Consider the following 25,213-nt stretch of genomic DNA (forward strand, 5'->3'; position numbering starts at 1 on the left):
GCATGACTGTCTCGAACCTCCCGACCACGTTTGTAAAGCTCTGCTTTGTGACTCAAACATGCTCATATGTTCCATGCTTGACAACGTGTTTTTGGCCTGAGCAAAGGTTGACATTTGCCAGTCAAGTTTTTGCAGTTTGAAAATCTTGGCAACATCAGGTTGTAAGCAATTTACAAGAGTGAAAATTGTAAACCCGCTGTTGTAATCCATCGCTACGCCTACACTGGAATCCCACACCTGTTTGAAACGCTGCAGGACATCTGCCTCTCTTTTGGTTTTTGATAGCAACACATTACAGCGGGGAAGTCAGCGTTTTCCCAGGCGCTTTTCTCGATAAAGGCGACACAGGCGCCGTCCAGTCATGCTATCAAGGAATTGATGTTTGGCCAATCAGCACTGGGGATGTGAAAATTTTTGCTCGCTTTTTTCCACTTGGAGCAGTAAGCTAAGTCCAATAACATGCTGACGCCAGCAGGACGCATGTTACAGATAATGCAAATAACACACAGCCACGTGTGGAAGGCTGTAGGTTTGGTAAGCGGGTTAGGAATGTCTGTTAATTGGCCCCTGAACTCTCTGAGGTAACCCTCTCACTTTCTCTCTGGTGAATTTGCTTTTCCGTCACACAAATAATCTTCGTCTGGGAATCATCTGGAATATTTCCATCCTCCTTTTCTTTTATACTTTCCTTTCCTTCCTCTGCTTTAACATGTGGAATATCTGCTGGCTTGCTGTCAACAGGTTATTCAGGCAGCTGAGGAGGCGGCTGTGGAAGCTGAGGAGGTGACTGTAGAAGCTGAGGAGGCGACTCGTGTTTCTCCTCAATGAGCCAATCAAGATTTGCCCCCCCACATCTGAGCTGTCTGAGCAAACCCTCAACACTGGGCTGAGGTTGTAAGTCAATCCACCAGTGAATCAGAGTGGTGGCTTGTTTCCTGACTTTATCTGGAAATTTATTCATTATATTTTCCTCTGCAGTGCTCCAAATCTGCAGGGCAGCCAAGAGCTGTGGGACATCTGCAGCACTAGTATGAGCAGCGATTAAGTCAACAACCGAACACATCTCATCATGCTTTTGTTGACATGTTTGATCGAGGCGGAGGATGGTTTAGATTTAGCTTTTGGTGGTTTATGCTTTCTGGCTATTTCTTCCCATTTGGCAGCACATATGTGCATGTACCCGTAATCCCAGTCAGGATTCATGTCCTCTCTGACGATTTCATTCAGCAGTTTAATTTTACTCGGGTCAAATGAGCCACCTAAAGGCCAAATCCCATCGGTCCCACCACACGTCATAGCTGAAAGGCAAAACAAAGTTATCTCCTACTTACTTTGCAACAGTGTCAGCCGGGCTGCCAGGTGGAATAATCGGCCTGTCTTGCATTTGTTTCTTCCATTGCTTCAGGATGTCCCTGACCCTTTTCTGTAAATGTTTAGGTCTTTTGGGACCTTCAAACTCTCCCTGCCACTGACCTTTTGAACTGTTGGACCCCATTATAAGGTCGACTCACTCACTGTTCTGCAGCGGCGGCTGATTCGCGGCTCATACAGTTTGTCCACCAACAGTTGTCCACTTTGTCGTCCCTCTGCTTCTAGAAATGCAGGTACATTAAATGAATTGTTTGACATTTCAGGGAATATGCTTATTTGCTTTCTTGATGAGAAAAGATTGATACCACTTGCATGTTTGTACAATAAACACATAAACACTTTATTAATATAAAACATAACCTCATCTGGGTACCACTTCTGTTTTGGTTAGGATTTGTTAGCGCCAGGAAGAAGCACTAACCCTTGTTTGGTTTAAGCAATGAATCAGTCTCATAACCATAAGTTCTTGTCCCAACAGTGACCTCTGGTTTACTGCAGCTCAAATAAGACAAACAACCACTTCAGGATGAATGAAGACATTTATTAATAGCTAAACATCTTGAGGATACATGACAAGGTATAAATAATAAACAAATAAATAAAGAAAAAGAAAAATAAGGCCTATAAATGAGAGAAGAAAATAAACATAAGGAAAATCATTCAGCAAGAGTTGCTAGAAGTGTGTGACTTGAGGCTTAACGTATTGCAACAGGGAATACTAAGATAAAGCTAACTCAACTTCTCTAAAGAAATTATCCTTTTAATTTTAATTTTATTTGACATCAACCCTTGATCACAAAGCCATGTTATGCCTCACTGTTGACTTGTTTCGTTGTGGTGTTGAGGTGTCATCTCAGCAGGTCCAGCATTGTTTTGTGTAGCATCACCAGTGATGTTTGGCAGTTGAAGAGCCCGGACCAAACAGTGGACTGTAGGAGGTGTTGGAGGTGTTGAACACCGGTAAAAAGGAGTTAAGCCATTTCTGGACGCCCTTAAAGAGTCTTTAGACCGGCTTAACTTCTAGTTTGCAGTATAGCTCTCAGAAAGCAGATCCGGTTTTAAGCACTGTTTTCTTCTTCAGGGGTTTAAGTTGAGGATTCAGGCTTTGGTTGGCTTGTAGTAACCTGAGTTGAATGCCTAATAAAGTTCAATCTGACTACAGTCAATCTTCAACGGTGTTTACTTCAAAAATAAAATACTGTACATGGAAACATGAGACTTAATGTTACAAACAGAACAAAAACAAACTAAACTTGTTTCAATAAAAGACTAAATACACATAAACTTGGTTGAAAAACAAATAAAAAAGATATCTTGAGAATTTTTATGGAGTTCTGGAGTTCAGCTCAACCGAGTTCAGTTAAGCTTACCTATTTATTTTGGGTTTTGGTAAAGGTTTTCATGTTGAATTGTTGATGAATATTCAGTTCCTTTGTCCTGGACTTTAAGGTGTTGTTTACTACTTGAGATGGTGAATAACTTTCTTATACGGGGGAATTAAGTTTTAGTTCTAATCAACACTTCAGAGTCACTAGGTCTGAACATTTCCTGTAATTTGATAACATATATTGTGAAACCATTCAAGAAAACAGTTAAGCAGTATACATTCATTTCATAATAAGTCGATTCTTCTTTTAACATATCAAACATTAACCTTCATATTAACACTTCATTATGTCTAGGCATCCAACCTTAATTGATTCAGTATGACTACTGTTCAATAATAAAAGAAAACTTCAAAACTGAAATACTTTATATCTTACATTCCTATTACTTCAGAAGATTCACTCTTTCAGTACAACTACTTATCTAATTTAACTAGTAAAAATGTAATAAATAATAATGTAATAAAATCAAAATATCTCCTTAGTAGATAATCAAACAACTATCAAAGTTATACCATACTTTGTGTATTTCCATGACAAATAACATTACGTCACCTGCATAATGATTAGACATTTAATTTACATGAAATTTAGGTTTGGCTCAGATTTACAAGGAGTACGTATTGGGTTGGAGTTAGAGTTTGTTTATATGAGAGACGGGGTTCTCTGTCCGTGTGTTTCAAATGACCCCAGAGGTCATTTATGCTTTTAGTCCAGGCCATAATTTTTGGATGTTTGGTCATAATCGGTCTCTTAGGTGGTCTTTCTGAGTTCATTAGCATCACTGATCAACCCCCACTTAGAAGGTTATAAGGATCAGTTCTGCAGGCCAGGGATCTGCTCAAGTCTGTCTCTTCCTCTTACGAATCAAAGATTAGTTTAACACAATTAAAGAACAAGCGGTGGTCCTCCTACAAAGCTGCCAGCAGCTGATTAACTTTGAGAATAAAAGGACTTTTACTCTTATTTTTTACTTAATACACTGGTCTGTTTTGCTACATTTTTCTTACTATCCTTAAATCTCATGCTCATAACAAAACCAACAATGTGTTAGTTTGTCTCTTAGCTCCAAGCCCAGTTGTTTGCTACTTAAGATCTTTAAAAAAAAAAAAAAAAAAAAAACACCTCAAAAAAATACAGTTTCATTTTTGAGGAAGGTTCTGTGTAATTTCCTAAAACAACCTGCTAGTGAGTATTTCTGGCAGCAGGATGGTGTGTGTGGGGTTGAGTCAAAATAAACTATAGTGTGTGTATTAATGGTGTTAAAAGAATTTCTTCCTAATGACCTTTAAATGATGGAGACCGGATCTGAAGTATCAAAGTTTAAGTTGAATTTATTTTCTTGTACAAGAAGGAGCATTTCACAGTGCAACACACAAACAGGGTTACAGAGAAAAAGGCTTGTCTCAGAGCATTCACAGTTGGTTTATATACCTTACAAATGGGCATCTCATATTTCTCCTAATGTTTATAGACATATTCCACAGATAACATCATGACTTTTTCTTAGTTCTCTAACTGATGGCCAGCTTTAGGTCTCTAAATCAAGATGACTCCCTTCTGACCTGTCTCTGACCTTTATTCCCTCCTGACTTCCTCTAACATATGTACTGGCCTCCCGTTGTTGATCATAGCTGCTGCTTTTGCTTTTTGTACAACTTTGCAGAGCAAATCAGAAACATTCATCATGACATGCAAAAACAAGAACACGCACATAGTAAGGTCTCAAGACATCTAATCACAGTATAATTCTAATTTTAATAACAAATGGTGATGAAAGAACATGTTTCCCTGTGCAGCAGTGTGACTCACTGACATTTTTTTAATAGTTTCTGGACAACAATGGAGGAATAAGATATATCAGGCTTTGATACACACACAATACTTATAAGTAGATCAGTTCATTGTTGGTTTTTATAAGATTTGTAGACAATGCAGTCAGAAAAATAAAGAGCATCAGCAGATTTATCCTGTGATGCCAAAACTTAAATTTCAGTTGATTGATAAATATATGCTATGGTGCCACTGAGTATTAGTAGTTAGAGTGTTTTTAGACTCAATATATTTAAATTTGATTACTTTTAGGTTTTAGGTACTTTCTGTCCCTGGAATAGAAGAAACAGTATTTAGACCTTCAAGTGTTGAGTTTTTCTTTTTATACAGAAAACATATTTTATTAGTCGACTGAGTAGTAAAAATAATTTGTTTCAAAGACTTTGTCGTGGAGAAATTTGATTGTCATTCAAAGTGTTGCAGCAAATAAATGAACTTTTGGAAAACAAAAATCGTTCAGAGGCGAAATTGTCTTGAGTTATTCTGCGCAGAGCAACTGAACTGAACACACAATTCAGTTGTACATATACAGTTGAAGGGACACATCACTAGTTCTCATTTGTACATCTCTTTGGCCCTAAATAATGCTCATACTAGGCCAGTAATCAAAAACAACAGTGTCTGACATTTGTTTATCCTGTGTCTAGCTCAACAGGCTATCGATCATGCGTGACCTTTAAGAGCGCCATGCCCCTGGAGAGAACAGCAATACCCATACTTTCCTACCCGACAAATGTGGCACAGAAACTCTACGCAAGCAAAAACCTCATAAGAACATCATATCCTGTGGAACATGAGAAAACACTCCGTACATGAACATATTTCTACTTTAATAGCAATATAAGGAATTCTCCACCACAAAAGAAACACACACAGAGAGCATTAAGCTTTACCAGTGTAATCAGCAACAATTATACAGTATTTTGATGACAGAGACATTGCTCACACCACTAGGATTGTCTGACAGATTAAAGCAAAAATAATTACATAAACAAAACATGTTGTAATCAGAATAGCTGCATTGTATTCTGACAGATCAAAGCATAATAATCAGATAATTAGATACACAGATATACAATTTCTTTGTATATCTGGAGAGAAAAGCCATCCCCATCGCTGCCCTTTTCTCTGGTCATTAGCACACAGCCACACAAAAATCACTGGGTTAAAATTTTATCCTTGTCTGTGTAGACAAATGATCCCCGAGCAGAGTTAAGCACTTACATTTATGCCTAGTCATGCCTGACAGGAACAGTCTGCAGCATTGTGTGGTTTTATAACCTTGTTTATTACATCTCTTTCCACATGGGTGTGGAGAAACTGTCTAAACATGCATCTGTCAAACCACAGAGTTTCGTTTCAGCATTTTTCTAAAAGTCAAAAGTTTCTATTAACCCATTAAATAAATCTCCATCACACAACTAAATTAGAACATAAGTATAATAATGAGTCAAATTTCCAGTATAGTCTTTCAATGAGATTTCTCGGCAAGCAGAAAAATGAAGAATATCACCATACTTATCCTTTAATACCAAAATTTAAATTTTAGTAGTTTGATAAATATTTGCTGTGGTGCCAGCAACATATAATGAGTATTAGAGTATTTTAGACTCAGTATATTTAAATTTGAGTTCTTTCTGTTCCTGGCATTAAAGAGAAGAATTTGAATTTGTTGATATTTATTTTTTTTTCAGAGAATAAAAAATTTTGTTTCAAGGACTTTTATTTATTTATCTATTTATATATTTATTAAACCTTTATTTACACACAAAAATCACTGGGTTGAAATTTTGTGTTCAGTTTGTGTCGATATCACACTGACACAACACTGAATGTATCAACCTGTTATTTTGAGCCAGTGTTTCACACAACAAGCTTTAGCTAAAAACTGACACAGATTTATTGTTTTTGTACAAAACAATGAGCAGATAATATTTAAAAGATACGTAAGTTATTAACAATCAATAACAAACATGACATGTGAGTTTAAAAAGAGTTGAGTAGATTATAATAAGCTATAGTTTGGGTAAAAAACCCAACAGGGAAATAGAAAATAAGACTAAAACTGGGTCCAAACAACCTCTTGTCTTGAGTCACTTTCTGGGAAACATTAACCAGTGATGTGTTGGTGATACATTGACCCAATATTTTAACCCAGTGATTTTTAATGTGTGTATACATGGTGGTCCGGTAATAAACTGTGGATAGATAGAGAGAGCTTGTTTATTCCTGTATACAGTTGCACACAATTACCAATCATGTTATCTCTAAGCTCTCTGATTAAAGTGCAAATTCAATTAATACCAAAACACAAATTTCGGAAATAAATAATATAAAACATTCTGCATAAAAGAAAATAGTCAAAATATTAATATGTACCAAAATAATATAACTCAAAACACACACTTCACTTTACTCTAATTCCACATATTCAGTCCTGCAAACACTCATTCAACACTAACACAATATACACAAAACCTTTCTACAACATTCAAAGGTAGAAAAAGGAGTTTTGCAGTACCTGTGGTGGGTCGACAGAGAGAGAATCAGAGTTCAAGTCTTTCTCAGACCAGAGCTTGTTTGTTTCTGAGCTGCAGAGCTGAGCTTGAGTCTCCCTGGTGGATCCACAGCAGCACCGTCTACTGACGCGAAGCTGTATTACCTCGATGTAAGAATGTCAGAATAGTTCAGTTATCAACAAAAAAGTAAAGGTGGGGAGGTTGTTATATTTTTGTATATGTTTATGTATATATTTTGGAGTTAAAAACGTTGTGTTATCTTTAAGATCCCTTAAGTGTGTTTTACAGGAAAACTGATGATAGTGCGGATGTCATTCAGTCCATGAAAACTCAGTACTAATTCTGGCTAAAGCCTGTAATTTATTAAACTTCACTGTTGTTTTTCACTAATATGTGTAGAGGGAAAAAATGATCATTTAATGAATAACCTTTGTATTAAGTGTGACTCTCTGTGTTATACTGTTTAGTAGAAAGCATGACTGGCTCCATTTCTGCTGAACTTTACTCAAACCCCTGATACTATAAATGAACTGTCTTTCTTAATACAATGCCTGATCTGTATAACACATTTATGTGTAAATGATGTAAGGTTGACATATAGCCTAGCCTGTACATTAACCTTTTCCTGTCAGTCAAGAGTGTGCCTTCATTTGGGAAGTGCCTTAATCAATCATCGATGTCTCTTCATTGAATGTAACTATTGACTCTTTGTTCTTATGCATATAAAAACCTTGGTGAGGATGCACTCTGGACTGTCACTTTGTTGGTTTCGGTTCTTTTACAAAGACAAATTTCTCTTTGTTCGTCTCCTTTATTCGCTCAACTTCCACCACAACATGAATTTGTCATCCCCAGGGGTCCAACTTACAGAAAGCTCATTGTTTTTCGGGTTTCACTCATCTATTAAATTTGTAAAACTTCTCTCTCTGTGTTGGAAATTACACTTCAGGTTTCAGGGGAGTCTGTTCTTTCATACACACTTTATATAACTGAAATACAACATTAAATTAAAGTTCAAAGTTCAACTTATTCTTTAGCCAGATCCATGTTTTGAAGTCAAAAAAACTGTCTGAACCACAGACAGTTTCAGGAGGGGATACAGACTAATTGGGCTGTTGCCATCTCTAATACTAACAAAGACACATTTTCTTTTTTAAATTTTGGACATTTTCTTTTTAAAAAATCGCAGTGGGAGGGTATTTTTTATATCCATCATCTTCCAAAATCTTGTTTTTGTAAAAGAGAAACCTGCTTCACCATGGCGTGTGATCAGGAACAACAGTTATAACAGTAATTGAGTCTGATTGACAGTGCGGATACTCAGATTAAATGCAGGAATGATGAGAGTTTGCTGAACTGAAGGCACATTCAGCTCCCCTGTAATTCAAACACTGTTCCCTCTGACAACATATGAAGAAATATTACAGCAACTCCACTAAATAAGTGGAGTCCAGGAGGAAGTCATTCTCAGTCCAGTAACTAAACAATATACTACTTTATAATAATTTGCCTTTTGATCCTTTGAAAGGAGATAAAAGTGATTTTTTAACTTACCTGTACGTGTCAAGCTGTCCTGAGATCCTGCAGAAGCAACACAACAAACACAGATATGTGAAGCTGCTACAAACTGAGCAGTGCAGAGAGTACAAACAGTGCTGGAGTTGAGTTTTCCAGCCTATGAATTGTGGCCTCGACTTTGTAGATAAACTCAAACCAGCTGGAGCCAGTTCTCTTCTGCTGTGTCTCCATTATCAAGGACATGAGACAGTAACGTCTTCAAACAGCGAGACAACAGACATGCCAGTCAGTCGGACTCGTTCGGTTTGACAGTTCAAGATCCTATGTCCCTAAACAAACTAATAAAAAAAAGTGAGGTTTGCAGATTTTCTAGTTGGGAGCTTTTCTCCAAAAGATCTCACTGTATAAACTTTTTAAAACAGCTCACCAGCATTTAGAAAAGCACACAAATGATGTACAGATATACAGAATGATGTATGTGCAGAGTTTGGTTTGAAAGTTTCTCTGAGCTCATCTTAAATCTCAGTTTAACACCTGGACGGACCTGCAGGATTAGGGCTAGGGATAGGGTTAAGGTTAGGTTTAGGTTAGGGTTAGGGTTAGAGGTTTAGGGTAGGCTTAGTTGTTAGGGTTAGGGTTAGGGTGTTAGGGTTAGGGTTAGGGTTAGGGTTAGGGTTAGGGTTACGTTTAGGGTTAGGGTTAGAGGTTTAGAGTAGGCTTAGGGGTTAGGGTTAGGGCGTTAGGGTTAGGGTTAGGTTTAGGGTTAGGGTCAGAGGTTTAGGGTTAGGGTTAGGGTTAGGGCATTAGGGTCATCACAACTGAAGTGACGCAGTTGATATATAAGGTGAAACCTGATCCGTTCTACACATATGCAGTGAGCCGTGAGATGGTTAGGTTTAGGTGTCACGTGATTTGTAAGGAATTAGTAACTTTAACCCCCACAACATTTCAAGTGATCTTTTAACCCTAACCAGACTTAAACCACAGAGTCATTTGTAATGGTTTTGGAAAATGGCATATTAGGCTTGTTAAAAGAATTTCTTCGTACTGACCTTTAAATAATGGAGACCGGATCCAAAGTATCAAAGTTTAAGTTGAATTTATTTTCTTGTACAAGATGACTCCCTTCTGACCAGTCTGACCCTCCTGACTTCCTCTAACATATATAGTACTGGTCTCCTGTTGTTAATCTTAGCTGCTGCGTTTGTGGTTTCTGCAACTTTGCAGAGCAAAACAGGAACATTCATCATGACATGCAAAAACAAGATAAGCACATAGTAAGGTTTTAAGACATCTAATCACAGTATAATTCAAATTTTTATAACAAGGCTCCTATGGGTGGTTCTGGAGTGCAAGTACAATCAACCTATATGGTTGTTAAATTATGAGGATGTGAAATAATCATTAGTTGCAGCCCTAAACAGGACACATCCTCACTTCTCTTTTGCCCTATAAAGTGAAGACAAATAGAGTTCTGGTCTGTTCATTCAGGGTTTGAGTCTCAGCTGTCTGCTGAGTGTGAGGAGGATGTTTTACTTAGAGGATGAAGATAACAGCGAGGTCACAGATGACAGTACAACTGAACTTTCTCTCACATGATCCTTTTTTATCTCTGAGCCTGAGAGACGTCCAGTGGTGGAAGAAGAAGTAGTCTAATACTTTACTCAAGTAGAAGTAGCAAATCACCATGAAAAATACTCCATTACAAGTAAAAGTCCTACATTTAAGACCCTACTTAAGTAAAAGTACATAAGTAATATCAGCTAAATTTATTTAAACTATCAAAAGTAAAAGTACTCAATATGAAGAAAATCAGCTACTGTGACTGATATCAGTTGGTAAAGGAAAGAAGAAAAAACACCACAAAGTTTTATTCATTTTTCAGGTTTTTCCCTAAACTTTGTGAAATATTGGAAAGTTTGACCTCTTTGAGCCACAAACAAGTATTTATTTGGTGCTAACAACTCAAACTCAATGTGTAACATGACAAGGAACCACAACTACATGCAGAAGTTTACAAGAAAAAAGTTCGGGAACTAATGGTTTAATCTTTAACTTTTTATATTGTATAAGCTTATCATTATGTTATTTCATGTACAACCTCCTTTGAAAAGTAACTAAAACTGTCGAGTAAATGTCATGACATCAATACGAAACATGGAACACTAGAAACCTGTAAAGAAAGAATGAAGAAACCAGAGGAAATAAAACACTGATGAACCAGGATAAAATAAAGTGAGATAAAGAGAAAATAATTAAACAGTATATAAAGATAGACAGTAATATACAACAACTGCAGTTGTCAAGCTTATGATGTATGATGCATGTCATATCTGTTAAATCACCTGCTGTGTTTTGTCAATCTGTCAACCTAAAGACAGTCAATATTAGATCAGACCTGCATGTCTTTATTTACTATAGTCAGCTTTATATTGGACATCAGTCTTTGTTCATGTTTAACCTTCCAGTAGCTCTCACTGACACCTGTTTACATGTTTAAACACCTTCACTGACTGAATAATCAAAGATATATGCACTGTTGACAGATGTGAGTCCATCCACTTGCAATGATATTAGCATCAAAAAGCCACAAGATGGCGCTCCAACATCACTATGAAACAGACAAACTGCTCAGAGCTCAGAAACATCACTGTTTACATTTGTTCTTATCAGCTTGTCAGTTGTCTGAGAAGTGCTTTACAATTAAAGTTTGATTGATTTATTACTTGATTGAGTGATTACTGGTGACCTGCATTTTAATTGTTTCTGCAGTAGGTAGTTAGATAGTATTGGATACATTCATAGCTTACTGGTATGTAAATAATTTATACTGGTGTTTGCAAATTCATTGCATTAAACTTTTCCTGTCTGTGCTGATTTAATCAGCCCCAGCAGAACACTGGCGTCCCGTCCACTGTTTAAATGACGCTTGCTCACAAACTGATAAGATTATCTTGCTGTCGATCTGCAGATCAATCGCTCCAGTTCTTATTATCAAAATGAGCTCTCAGCATGAGTTTTAACGCTCCTTGTGAGCAGTTACAGAAATCCAAGTGACGTGTGCATCAAAGTTCTTCTGAATATAAAGGGTTCACTGAAGAGTTTCTTGTGTTATTTATTGATGTTTTAGAAACTATTCACATTCTAGTTGTTCACACTTCACCTCTATGAAGTCAGAAAGGTCAGTGGCAGGTTTGACTTGAGTAAAAACATGAGTCAGATTTAAATGTTTGTTGTTATTTATTGATTATGAAACTTTTCAGTTTGACAACAAGCTTCACAGATTTCACTCATCAGGTGATAACATTTAGTAATAACATTTTCCTTAAACCTGAGGCCTAAACTATATATTTATAATTCATTGTAAATCCTGAATGGAAATGTTCACATGAAATATTTCTTTTATTTTCAAACAGTTCTGGTTATTGTGAAAAAAAGTGCAACATGCTCATATTTGAAGCTATTAAGAGACGAAAATGAAGGTTTTGTCCTGAGTCTGAAAGGGTTTTGAGCTGAGCAGCTGTAATTGAAATGATGATTAAAATCACGCTGCGTACGGCTGCTTTCAGACAGATCAGTGCTGTTTAAAAAAAATTACAGCCCTTCATTCATTTCAATGAAACTCCTGTGTCGGCACAGTTATGGTCCTGACTCAAAGGCAACGTTCAGACTGCAGGCAAAAGTGGCCCAAATCTGATTTTTTTGCTCATATGTGACTCAGATCTGTTTTTTCATAACAGTGCGAACAGCATGAATCACATGGAATCTGATCTTTTCAACTCATATTTGGGCCACTTTTGCCTGCAGTCTGAATGTCATATGTGGTCCTGAATCAGATACTGGTCTGATGTCAGTCTGAACAGTCATACTGGAATTCATGTTATTTTTACGTCACTCCAGCCAACCCAACTACTACATGCTTCTCAGTGAGATGAGTCGCCTGAGCTGAGTGTCTCGCCGCATTGAAATACGGAGTTAAAAGTAACCACTGACTGACTGAAATTTTGGATGAAATCTGTTTCTGTGAAGCCATTCGTGTCATGACCCCGCCACTCCGACTCCACATCCACACCTCTGTACAGAAGTAGTTGCCATTGCCCCACAAAAAGGCATAATTAAAAATTCGGCTCTCTTTCTCCTCATGCTCATCTGCTCACGAATTTGCTGGCTTCCACTGCACATACCAGACTTTGCTGCTGGTTGTTGAAGTGCATGTTCTAGACTATATTGTTATTTGATGGATAAATTATCAATAGGCTGAGGTATGTTGAAGTCAAGTGTCTCTTTAATTCAAACAGAACATATGTTACAGACACAGAGAGTCCGCAGAGTCTCTGTGGAGAATTCTGAAGTAAAAAAGGAAAGTCACTGGTATGTATTGACGGCCTTGGGAGGCTCTTTGGTTGTTTATAGATTCCTTCTAACAGACCTAGACAAAGCTTTACAGAGCTCTCCCTTCCACGTGATAACCATGATGTCCATATGACTCATATTGTTACCCTCAAGGCCCTGCCGCCAAATATATACATACATATGATCATACCTACTTATCTAATACATGGATTTTTCTATCATTATTTTTCTCATTGTGCTGCTGAACGGAGCGACTCAGGAGATTCTTCGTCCCCACATCAATGAGACTGTTCAATTCCTCCTGAATTGACTGGGTAGTTTTTTGTTTTTATATTTTGATGAGCTCTTGACAATTTGAATTTCCCTTCAGGGATCAATAAAGTAATATCTATCTATCTATCTATCTATCTATCTATCTTCACTGCACATCAACATATAAATGAAACGCTGACTTCAGTGGCCTCATACGACAGCGTGCTGCATGTGACGTCTTTGTTATTGTTGTTTTGCGCATGCGAGCCTCGCTACAGAACACTGCACACAAAAACCACCAGACACGGGAACAGTTTCTTCCCCTTCGCCGTGCAATAACCCTGGACACTATAATACCCACTGCAACTACATATTATACATATTTATGTTAGTTTAAAATACAAAATGTGCAATACATTTCATTAATCCATATATTTATTCCAGGACTCTTTACACCTTTGCACTACTTGTATCCTGCTCACCGTTTACAAAAATGGTTTCACCTTCATATAGACAATTTATGTTGTTGTCCACTTGTTTCTATATGTTTGTATCTATTTGTTTGTACATTATAGTGATATGTTTATGTTTGATAATCTTTGACTTGTTGTCCTTGTGTATCTGTTTAAGCATTGTTGTGTGTAAGTACATTGAAAGACACTAAACTGGAGTCAAATTCCTTGTGTACTTGGCCAATAAATCTCATTCTGAGTCAACACAATAATCATACATTAAAGGATAAAATCTTAAAGTGACTAGGCGGCAATAAAAGCGATTCTTCTTCTACTAGCATGTAAGTTAGTCCATCATAACCATCACAGCAATGTATATTACACAGCAGTACTTAACAATAAATAGATTAATGTACATTAAAAGAGGCGACGGGGTCGTCTGCAGAATGTCCTAATGAGCAGCCTTATAATAATGGGCAAAGATCCAAAGGGACCTATTTAAATAAGCTCTTGTTGAGGATGGTCACAGCTGAAGGAATAAATGATTTCTTGTAATCTTTGTTCCTGGAGTCTGCAGCCTGATGGAAGCAACTGAAGTGCTGAATGGAGACGATGTGCGGGGTCGTTGTAGATCTGAATTGTATTTTTGGTTTGTGGATTAAAACAATAACTCCTGGAGTTGTTTGACTCCAATAATCTTGGTGGCCTGATTGACGACCTGAGTCAGTTTGTTCTTTTGTTTTACTGAGAGGTTTCTTAAATGTTAAATATGAGAACACTATCGGTTATTGATCTGTAAATTATAGACGGGGCTTGTTCATTAGGATAGATGGCATTTTCTGTTCAGGAGATCAACTTGTGGAGCATGACTGTGATCATTTTAAACTGTTGTTAGACAGTTGTGTAGTCATCAGCGATCTGCTGCTCGTTGTTTTATGAAACTTTTATTGTTTATATATTGTTTGAGCTGTTCTGTGTGTATTTTACTGTTGAGTTTTATGTATTTTGAAGGCTCATCTAGGGACAGGCATTACAAACTAGCTCAGGCTATAAAATCTGTGTTCATGCTATATACTACCCTATACAAATAGACATCAAATCAATACATAAATATAAGTAAAAGAGTTGTTAAATCCTGTCTCATAGTATTTGAAACTGCTGTGCAGCATGTTGATGTCTGATAGACCTTCAAACTCACAGATCTGTTACTCTGCTGCTCTTCCTGGAGCCTCAACAAATTTGCAACATGAGATAATTTCCCCTCACTTATTTTCACACATATCATCACGCCACACTTGTGACTCACGCATGCAGGTCTTGTAAAACTATTTGCGACGTGCAGTTGTTAAACATGATGCTGTCACTATGTGTGAGCTGCTCATTTTACCTGTTTTTGCTTTCTAAACATCAGAAAATATCAAACAAACATGTAAAAATTCCGTTTTTGCCCCTTTTGCAATCTTCTGAATTTGTGGAAAGTAGAATGAATAAAGGCTTCAGTCCACTCAGTTTCATGTTAAAAGCATCATGTAATCATGAATTATTTCCAGCGTTAAAAACACTTTTCGGTTTGTAGCTCCTTTGATTTTCTTTCTTGACGTGCTCGATGCTTTTTGTTCAATAATCAAAGCTCTGCTGAAAGTCCGTCACTGAAACATTTATCTCTCTACTGTATCTCTACATTATTTATCATCTCTTTCCTCCCTTGTACGAATACTAACAGTCTCCCTTTTTTGCTCCATCTGTGTTTAATCTTTATTCCTCTCACTAACTGCACTCTGAAGAGGAGAGGCAGGAATGCATATTTACTGTATATCCAGCAAGTTAATGTAAAATATATCATGTCTGGTGAGATCTTAGCGTGAAGCGGCGTTTGATCTCGTGCAGTCAGATCAGATCATTTCACATTTTGTGTTCAAGGGAAGTTATACCCGTTAGAGTTCAACAAGAGTCAGAACTAGAAGCAGACACAAGCCAGCAGAGTCATCATGGCTCCTGTTGTCGTGGTAACAAAGTGTAAAATACACCACCAACGGCTGAGTGTGACCCCAGGACGCTGCAGTCACTGGGTCAGCTCTCTGACTGACGCCCTCGTCTCCAGCGTCCAGCCGGAGGTGTGTTTCCTGCACGCTGAGCTCATCCTGCCTGGGACTCATTACCAGGACTTTACAAAACCTTCACATCAGCTGGTTGTTGCTCCAGACCTCTGAGTCGCCGCCAACGTCTCTGATTTGTTAAGTGACTCAAACAGCTTCGGTGTTTTGCTCACTGACGGCTGTTTACCCACCGAGCCAATCACATCTTTAAAGGAGGGATTAAAGGTAGAACCGGTATCAAAGTAACACTTTTCAGATAAATTTCATTTCAAAAGATAATGTTACAGACAGAAACTAATTTTCGTTATGATCAACAACTCACGTGTGGTCTATCAATGACTTTGACTTTGACTTTGTTGGGTCAACAATAACACAACACCATAAACTTGAATTGTTTATATTATTCCATAGACGATATATGGATGTAGTTACCGTAGCGTCACCCGTTGGTTTCTGAAGAGCGGTTTTGAAGCTCAAAGCGAGCCGCTCCGGCCGTCGCCATCTTGGTAGTGCGTGACGCTGCCTAACTCCCAGCCAATCAAAAATGGGCAAAGAGGCGGGCCGAATGGCTGAAACAAGCCACCTAGCGGCTGGGTGAGTTATGAAAAATTCACCCCCCGTACAGTTGTCATGAAAGAGGAAATTAGCTACAGAGACCAAAACCGTTGTTTGTACCAGGCTGTAAACATGTTTATTTCTGCTGTAAAGTTTGGCATTTTAACATGGGGGTCTATGGGGGTTGACTCGCCTTTGGAGCCTCAAGTGGCCATTCAAGGAACTGCAGTTTTTGGCACTTCCGCATTGGCTTCATTTTACAGCCCCGGAGGTTGCCGCTTGTATTATTCTTGTTTTTATTAAAAAAAAATATCTGACAATGTCCTTGTTAATATGTAATTGCAAACATATTATGTCCTTTATCTTAATAGTATAACAGTGTAAAACTAACACATTTCATTTGCTGTGTTGCTAAGATAAATTATTTTTCTTATTATTTATTATTAATTGTCATAGTTGTGACAGATATAGAGCTCGGTGCGCTCAGTAAATGCCTCATGGGACCAGTGCAGAGAGAAGAGACACTGCACCTGCACACACAAGACATTCCTCATCCTTGTCCTGGGAAACTGTAGGTGCAGCGGTTTGATCAGAGTAGAACCTGCTGTAACACACGGTGTGACCGCATTAGCAGCAGGATGAAAGGAAACAGCCGTTTACTATCGTCCTGACAACGACTCCTGACAGTGAAACGTGACTCACTTCTACACTGAAAAACTCTGACATGGCAAACTTCAAGGCGTGTTAAAGTCCTCAATAATCTGTCAAATGATCATGTTTATGACACGTGAAACAATAAACACAACTTGTCAACAACTTCAAAAAAATTTACCACTCGAGTGAATTTACTTACCGTGGTTGAAAACAGCTTTTCAGGTAAAACTCTGCGACAGTATGACATATCTACGTGATCTTTCCAGGTTCTGTTAAAGGGGAGGTTTATGCTTTTCCTTATTTTCAGACATATATAATGTCACAATATCGGATGTTCATGTTAAAAATGGCCGACGTGTAAAGTAAGGAGGTAAATGTATGTAGCAGTAATGCCTGTGAGCAGAAAGCAGCAGCTCTGCTCTGAACGCTAAGCTCCTTTTTTTTTTTACTTTCAGCCCGAGCTGACGTCAGTTCGTGACGGATTTCTTTATATGGACATCTGCTACGTGCACAGCGCGCGAGTTCACAGCTCCTCTCCGGGAGTAGTTACACCAAGCCATGACGCCAGTACACAGCACAGCAAAGTAAAATAAGTAGTTTTCCTGTTGGAGGTGTGCTGGTTGTCTGCAGCTCTTCATAAAACATCATCATCACTGTTGCTGTTTCTGCTTGTACTCTTCCTCCCTGCGTTATTTCTAACTGATCCACTGAACAAATAGCTCAAATAGCTCCATATGTTTCGACTGGTTTTTGGCACCACCAGCAAAGCTCTGCTAATTCAGTGATAAACATGTTTTTACTTCCTGTAAATTCTTCACAATAAAAGTCTCCCATTAGTCATTTAAAAGTTTTTAATTTGAAGCAGTAAAGCAGGAAATGTTTGGTTTGCATTGACGGTCATGCAGAGCTACTCTAGTGGAGTCCAGGGCTTGGAGAAAATTGCCTCGTCACTTTCATCCCATGTTACTTTCATACCGGCTTACCCCTGCTATCAAATAGTTAACAGTTGTATGAAGAGGTTTATCTGCTCTTACAGCATTAAAACTAATTGTATTGTCGATCAATCAATCAATAAATTTTGCAGCAGTTTGAAACAAAATCTTAGACTAGATTTATGTGTAACTCAGAATACACTGTTGATCAAAAATTAGGGTTTTTACACCAAAATACTTGTGTTTAATGCAAAGTAACAGCAGACTAAAATTACTACAATAAATCAAAGTTGTGCTTTGTAACTATCTTAGAAGAATTTTCTATTTTCTCTTATCTTATTGCATTGTTATGTGGCTACAATGATGATTTTAAAAATATAACCAACCAACTGATGCATTTTGGTTCGCTTAGATTTTTTTCTGTGTGAAAAAGATTCAACTGTAGGTTTGAAAACATCCTAAAATGGATCGAATCAACTGAGAGGGGTCACTCATATTTCTGAACCCACACAGAATCATCACCATCTGCAGCTCTGCAGAGCTTTTTAGGGTGTTTTCAACCCTCTAGTGCAGGTTCAACCACGGGCCAGATTTTTTCAGCACTATTTATTTGGGGGCGGGTGAACAAGCACGAGAAAAACACATATTTTTGATGTGTTTTTGTTTGTATAAAACAGTTCAATTGTTGTATCTGAGGACAGATGTTATAATTTCCATAAATAGGCTGATCCACACAATAAACAGTGGCCTGCTTCATCTATGGTTGAAGCTAAAGTACTGTTATGTTATGTACCTGTGTAGGTATATAAGAGGTTACAAGCTCATAATTGTGGGGATTTACATAAGCCTTGTGTTTATAATGTTATCTACTGTGTGGTATAAAAGATTTGATGCAATCTATAAAAGGGAAAATTTCAGCTTTCATTTGTCGACGTTTGCCTCCCACTGCTCTACTGTGTTTGTTCCTGTCTGAATCAGTGGATCAGTTGGTAAATTTGGTTCAGTTTTTTTTTATTTATTAGTTTATTTGTCAGGGACAATGCAAAAAATATGTAACACGTTGAAATAACATGAAACAGATATAGGATTTATAGCAAAGGCTAATTTGCAACCCCTGTCCCTGGTTAGGCTTTTCTACTTATAATAGTCATAACATATCACTACCAGAAATACATTAATTAAATAAAGCACACAATAAATAGTGACATTCTCAATAACAACAGTATTTACATCACATAACAATCAATTTACATGTGTTGCATATGTATACACGTATGTTCCCTAATTCATGGCAATGATGTATTTATGTGCATAATATTTATCGGTGTATGTGTCCGTGTACATACATGCATAATCTGTATCAGTGCATGTATGTTTATCTGTATGTATCTGTTCGTCTATCTATGTGAACATACACATGGACACAGATCACAGATCAGTGATCGCAGGTTTGGTTTTGTTTCAGCCAATGTTTCACCTTTTCATTAAATGTTTCTTTTCACACAGAAAAAAATCACTAAAAGTCAGGTGAAAACATTCTCTCTTCTCATTGGTCAGATGTGTCTGGGGCAGAAGCGAGAACATAAACACAGGAAGAAGGTCCAGAAGAAGCTCCTATCTGCCAAAATGTCAAGAAGACAATGTAGTTGGTTGTTAGTTCAGGTCAGACCTCGATTCATTCTCCGGCTAGCTGCTAGCTGCTAGCAACTATTGATTTCACTCATCAACATCCCAGCATGCAAAGCGCTCCTGGCTGTGGGAGTCATTTAACTCAAACTTGCAGCCTTGTAGTCAGACAGATTGAGGTCGGATCACGTTCCCACCACAAACGAACCGAGACCACTTCTGAACCGAGGAGGAAAACCAACCAGAGTCCCGTTCAACCAGACTCAGGGTTGACAACAGCTGTGGCCTCTTTTAGCTCCTTGTGGTCCGTCTCAGTGTTTCTGTACACAAAGTCAGAGACTAGCTGGTTAAGAAAGTGGAACATTTAGCAGCTAAAGAGCCCATGAAGCCCCCAAAGTCCTAAAAAATAATATAAAAAATATAATTTAATATAATTTTTCAGGACTTCAGGAGTTCTGCAAGAACCAGATATTTTTTTCAGGAGTCAGACACCAAACCAGAGCTGAGAGAAGAGTGAATATTGGTGTTACATTCACTTACATGGACCCACATAACAGTTTATAAAGTGTGAAACCACTAGGACAACCATCAGACACTGTCAGTGGAGATTCTTCTCTCATGAACACCTTTATTAAAACCTTCACTGTGACTTCCTTCCTCTCATGCCGTCCACGTCCGACACTCCTCCTCCTGAGTGAGAGAGGAGTTTGCAGAAAATGCAAATTTATGCGGTGTGTCTTATTAAAATGCATCCAAGCTAAAAAGAAAGAAAATATTCAGTGAGTGCTAATGCGCGGCATTATAATTTAAAAACTTCCCTTTGTAGTTTGTGTTTCATCAGGGCCGGGTGTGATGAAATGATTGTGACACTTTATTAGCGATTCATGTGAAGATGAGAGGGGAAACCGTATGCAGATGGTTCATTTTCATTACAGGAACGTCAGAGCAGCTTTCTATCTGAATCTCTCAGAGTGTAACGACCTCGCTGCCCTCTTGAAGTGCAACAATAAAATGAACAGCAGACGGCATGAAAACAATGTTAGTTACATTTTTTTGTTATATCAAACCATATTTTTGACACTAGTTATGTTTTTTATTTTATCAGCAATATTTATCTGCACTCTGTAACTGTGCAAACTGCCTGAAAACCTTCCCCATGACCCAGGAGTTGCAGCCGTCTCGAATGACATTACCAAAGGAACATGTCACCCAGTGCAACAGTGTGACTCACTTACGTGTTTTTAATAGTTTTTGGACAACAACAGAGGTCTACAACACAGAGGAATAAAGCCGTATTCCAAATCTGGCGTTGTGGCGCACCTCTGTATGGTTCTGTGGAGGTGCGGAGTCGGGGTGTTTATTTGTAACTCATTCACTGGCTGTCTCGCTACCACTGCTCGCTCTCTTCATTCACTCTCTAGCTCACTCAACCACCTCTCTCTCTCTCTCTCTCTCTCTCCCTCACTTTCTCTCTTGTCTTTTTTAAATCGAGTCAAGAAGCCGTCAAACTTTACTTTTAACGTCATCAAAGGAGGAGAAATGTCCTCCCGTCATCCTAGTAACGTCTTTGTCCTCCCTCATGGCAGAGGTGTACAACTCTAATCGGTCTGATCACCGGCTGTGATTGGCCATCGCAGCGTGTCATTGGTTTCTTCAAAAGTTGATTCTGGTTCAGCTTTCTTGCCATAGGCCGCTGTGGGGCCCCCACCCCCACAGCCTAAATGCACTACCCCCATTCAAACGAAATGGAGGACTGACGTTTTTCACTACAGCGGCTGACTTAGTGCGAATTCAGCATGAGATAAATCAGGCTTTGCAAAAAAAAGGTAAAGGTGAAGGTGATTCTCAGTGCTCAGTCATAACTTTGCTACTAAATCATCACAACACCTGACAGCAGATGTTTGGAGGCAAAAACATACTCATCTGTTTTTTATTCATATTATTTTCATGCAAAATTCAAGTTGAAACTGTGTATTCTTCTATGTTGATACAGCCTTTTATAACTCACAGACTTACTGCACTTCAGTTTAACAAAAACAGCTACACTCTCCTGGTGCTCTGCTAAGATGAGAAAAGATATTCCTGATAAGAGCAGAAACATTCAGGCGAGCAGGACATAGTCTCCAGACTCAATAATTCATGCTTACAGAGGAGCGCTGAATTATTGAACTGAGCTGTTAGTCCGATGATGACTCACTCGCTGTTATTCTGAAGGCATGAAGCCACAGCAGCTTCAGTTTCCTGTGATCACTGAGGAGACGTCTGCTGCTCTTTCAGCTCAGCTTTAGTTTATCAGTGCAGCCGATCTGTGTAGGAAACAGGCTCGGATGTAAGAGGAGACCGCTGTGTGTGTGCTGCTTTTAATCAAAGTTAATTATTTGGTTAGTCGGACAAAAATAAATCTTTAGGCTTGTTCTGCCTTAAAAGAAATCTAATAATGATTCATATATAAGTCAAAACAACAATTCAAAAACATGTTTGTTTGTTGCTCCTTCAGTTGGATGTTGCTCTTCTCTGTGCAGAAAGATGTATGTGCAGAGTTTGTTTTCAGTTTCTCAGAGCTCACCTTAAATCTCAGTTTAAAACCTGGACGCACCTGTAGGATTTATGACATCACAACCAGTTTGGAGCCAATCATGGTTCAGTATGCAGCTTACACAGGTGTGAGTGAAGGATGAGACGTCTGGTGTCCAGCAGGAAAACTTCAAATCAACAATATTTACATATTTAGAGATTCTGAATTTGAAGGAGAAGGAGAACATGCTGTTTTAAGGATTTTAACTTGGTAATTTACCTTTTTTATGGAAAAACTGTATCAGACACAAATTATTATTCAGAACAGAGATATTTTTATTTCTTAAACATGTCTGGAGGGGATCTTTAGGTAATGATAAAAATACTCCAGTAGAAGTAAAAGACCTGCATGGAAAATTTCACTTAAGTTAAAAGTACATAAGTATTATTAGCAAAAATGTACTTAAAGGTACAATGTGTAAGATTTGGCACCTGATCCAAACATATAGGGGGCCGAATTTCACCAGAAAGCACAGTCCCTGGCTCATGTGCACCATTGCTGCTCAGGGCCGCACTAACTTCTTCTTCCTCTCATCTTGGACTGAGGACGCTACAGTGACTCACTATCGCCCCCGTGATACAAAGTGGTATTATGAGACGGTACGGGCTGGAGCTAGCTGGTTAGCATGCTCATTTCAGTAGATATCTCTGCAACAAAATACATTGACTTCTTTGACATAACGTCAGAACTGTTATCCCTTCACATTCTGTTGATAATTTTAGTTAATTTTTTTAATGTTTTAAACTAAAATTCTGGCCAAATCTTACATATTGCACTTTTAAAATCTCTTATTATTACTGATGAATAAATGTTTGTTTGCTTCCTTCATGGCTTCTCTCAAGAGCATCAACATCTTCCACTGTCTGATGGAGATGAACGACCGCTCAGTACATCAGAAGATCCAAGAGTTCCTGAAGTCAGAGAAAAGACCAGAGAGGAGACTCTGAGATCCACTTCTCAGCTCTGGTCTACATGCTGCAGATGTCACAGGAGGTTCTGGATGAGATGAACCTGAAGACGTACAACACATTACAGGATGGACGACTGAGACTGATCCCAGCTGTGAGGATCTGCAGAAAGGCTCAGTAAATGCAGATGTCGTTAGCGTTATAAATCAGTGTAGATCAGTAGTCTAGTTCTTCAAATATAAGTAATACAACATTCTTATTATTGTTAAAATATTACTCTACTTGTTTATAGCCAAAATATGTGTTTCCTTCCTTTGGGTGATGGCGGTGAAACCTGGTAAAAGAAATGAAGGACTTTAGAGGTTGTGGTTGAGGTTTTATTACAGCAGCATTTTATCATAACATACAGTATAATCAGACAGACACTGATTTTTATCTCCATGATTAAGAGTGTAAATGTCCAGTGTGTAGAATTTAGCGGCATCTAGTGGAACAGACTTTGCAGAAATTGAATATAATATTCATAAATATGTTTTAATTAGTGTTTAATCACATGAATATAAGAATCATTGTGTTTTCGTTACCTTAGAATGAGCCCTTTATATCTACATAGACAGCGGGTCCCTTTTCACGGAGCCCGCCATGTTGCACCACCATGTTTCTACAGTAGCCCAGAATGGACAAACCAAACACTGACTCTAGAGAGGGTCTTTTCTCCTGCTCACTTGGAAGGGGAGGTTGAGGTGAGGGGTATTCGGTTGGTTGCAATCTGCAACCTCACCGCTAGATGCAGCTAAATCCTACACACTGGATGTTTAAAATAAGATTAGATTGTCTCTGTTTCTGCAGTAAAGATGTGTTCATGACTCTCAGCACTTTATTTCCTCTGTGTACTTCAGTGAAATCTGCAGAGTAAACAGACTTGATACCAAAAGTCTGTGTAGGTATGTGAGCTTGGAGCTCAGTGTGTTCACTCCAACATGTTAACATGAGAGCTGAAAGGAAGCTGGCTACGCTGCACAGCTGTTCCACTTCTGGTCTGAACAGGACTGAAGTCCCTGCTGCTCTTTATACTGGATGTGCTGCAGAAGAAGAAATGAGTCTCACTAAACGCTGATTTATGACCTCTGTTGTGTCTTCTTCTCTCATCAGATGGAGGTGATGATCTCTGTATGAGCTTCGAGAGATGATCGGCTGTAACTTGATGATCAGTCTGGACCGGAGTCTGGATCTGGATTTTGTCATCTTCACATAAGTCTCCTAACAGTTATGTCTGGATTTTGTTAAAGTCAACACTTTACAAATTTGTTACGTAAGCTGTTTGATGCTGTTGTGGCAGAAAGAGGTGGATCAAAGAGGAATCAGTTGGCCGAGACACAGGTGTCAGATGGGGAAATTTCTGTTATTTTCACAACGGCTCCTCAACAACGTAGACAGAGAAAATTCCCATATTACAGAACGTGACATGCCTTTTTATACTGAAGACAGGCTGTGTGTGTGTGTGTATGTGTTCATGTTGCGTGACAAGTCTCATCCTGTTTGCCAGACTCGTTGGCAATCCCAAATTCTAAAGAAGAATGGTGGGACATTTCTCAATTTCACTTATCTTGGACTTTAACCAAATTTGAGTGGGCGTCTCTGCACTATGTATACTTTCCCAATATCTCCAGATGTCTACTGTTTTGGTTTGGTGGACTGACATGTTTGGCATCGGTACAGGTCACAGTGACCTGGCACTCATTCCAGGTCACAGTTACCTGGCTCTCATCCCCCTACAATGCAGAAAAGATTAAAAAAAACAGTTGTTATAAGTCAGACTCTGACCCTGGTCCCACATTTATCAAGTGTCTCAGAATCACACTGAGAGTTAACGAGGACAAAAACTAATTTATGAAGTAGAAAAGAATTTCCTCTGACTTTCAGCAGGAGAAGGATTACTCCTGGAAGAGAGTGAGACGTCGCTGTTTACAACAGTAGAGAAAGTTAGAGAGAATAGAGGGGGGGACCTCCTCAGACATCATTCCCCAAGGAGTTCAGGAGCAATATGTACAGTGTATTTTCTACTACTTTTCCTCAATAGGTATCAGTCTCTCAGTGGTAAAAACTAACAGTAGGCCTATATCTATCTATCTATCTGAGTAGAGACACTATATGCCTGCTAAATACCCCAACTCAAGATGCCCA

The 25,213-nt window shown here is 38.4% G+C and overlaps 2 long non-coding RNA genes across 3 annotated transcripts; one reads left to right on the forward strand and one right to left on the reverse strand.

Annotated features, from left to right (window-relative positions):
• Positions 1-1,440: 1,440 nt before the first annotated feature.
• Positions 1,441-8,768, reverse strand: LOC122987683. 2 transcript variants are annotated; one of them, XR_006404558.1, is made up of 3 exons: positions 8,663-8,768; positions 7,111-7,251; positions 1,441-1,589 (listed from the first exon to the last, which is right to left on the reverse strand). It is a non-coding gene; the product is annotated as an uncharacterized LOC122987683 (long non-coding RNA). The 2 variants fall into 2 exon arrangements; XR_006404557.1 differs by having other exon boundaries at positions 1,441-1,592.
• A 3,341-nt stretch (positions 8,769-12,109) lies between these two features.
• On the forward strand, positions 12,110-23,180 carry LOC122987860. Its single transcript, XR_006404642.1, has 3 exons — positions 12,110-12,120; positions 15,662-15,665; positions 22,964-23,180. It is a non-coding gene; the product is annotated as an uncharacterized LOC122987860 (long non-coding RNA).
• Positions 23,181-25,213: the final 2,033 nt, after the last annotated feature.

Source organism: Thunnus albacares, chromosome 1 (assembly GCF_914725855.1).
Source record: "Thunnus albacares chromosome 1, fThuAlb1.1, whole genome shotgun sequence".
Taxonomy (NCBI): Eukaryota; Metazoa; Chordata; class Actinopteri; order Scombriformes; family Scombridae; genus Thunnus; species Thunnus albacares.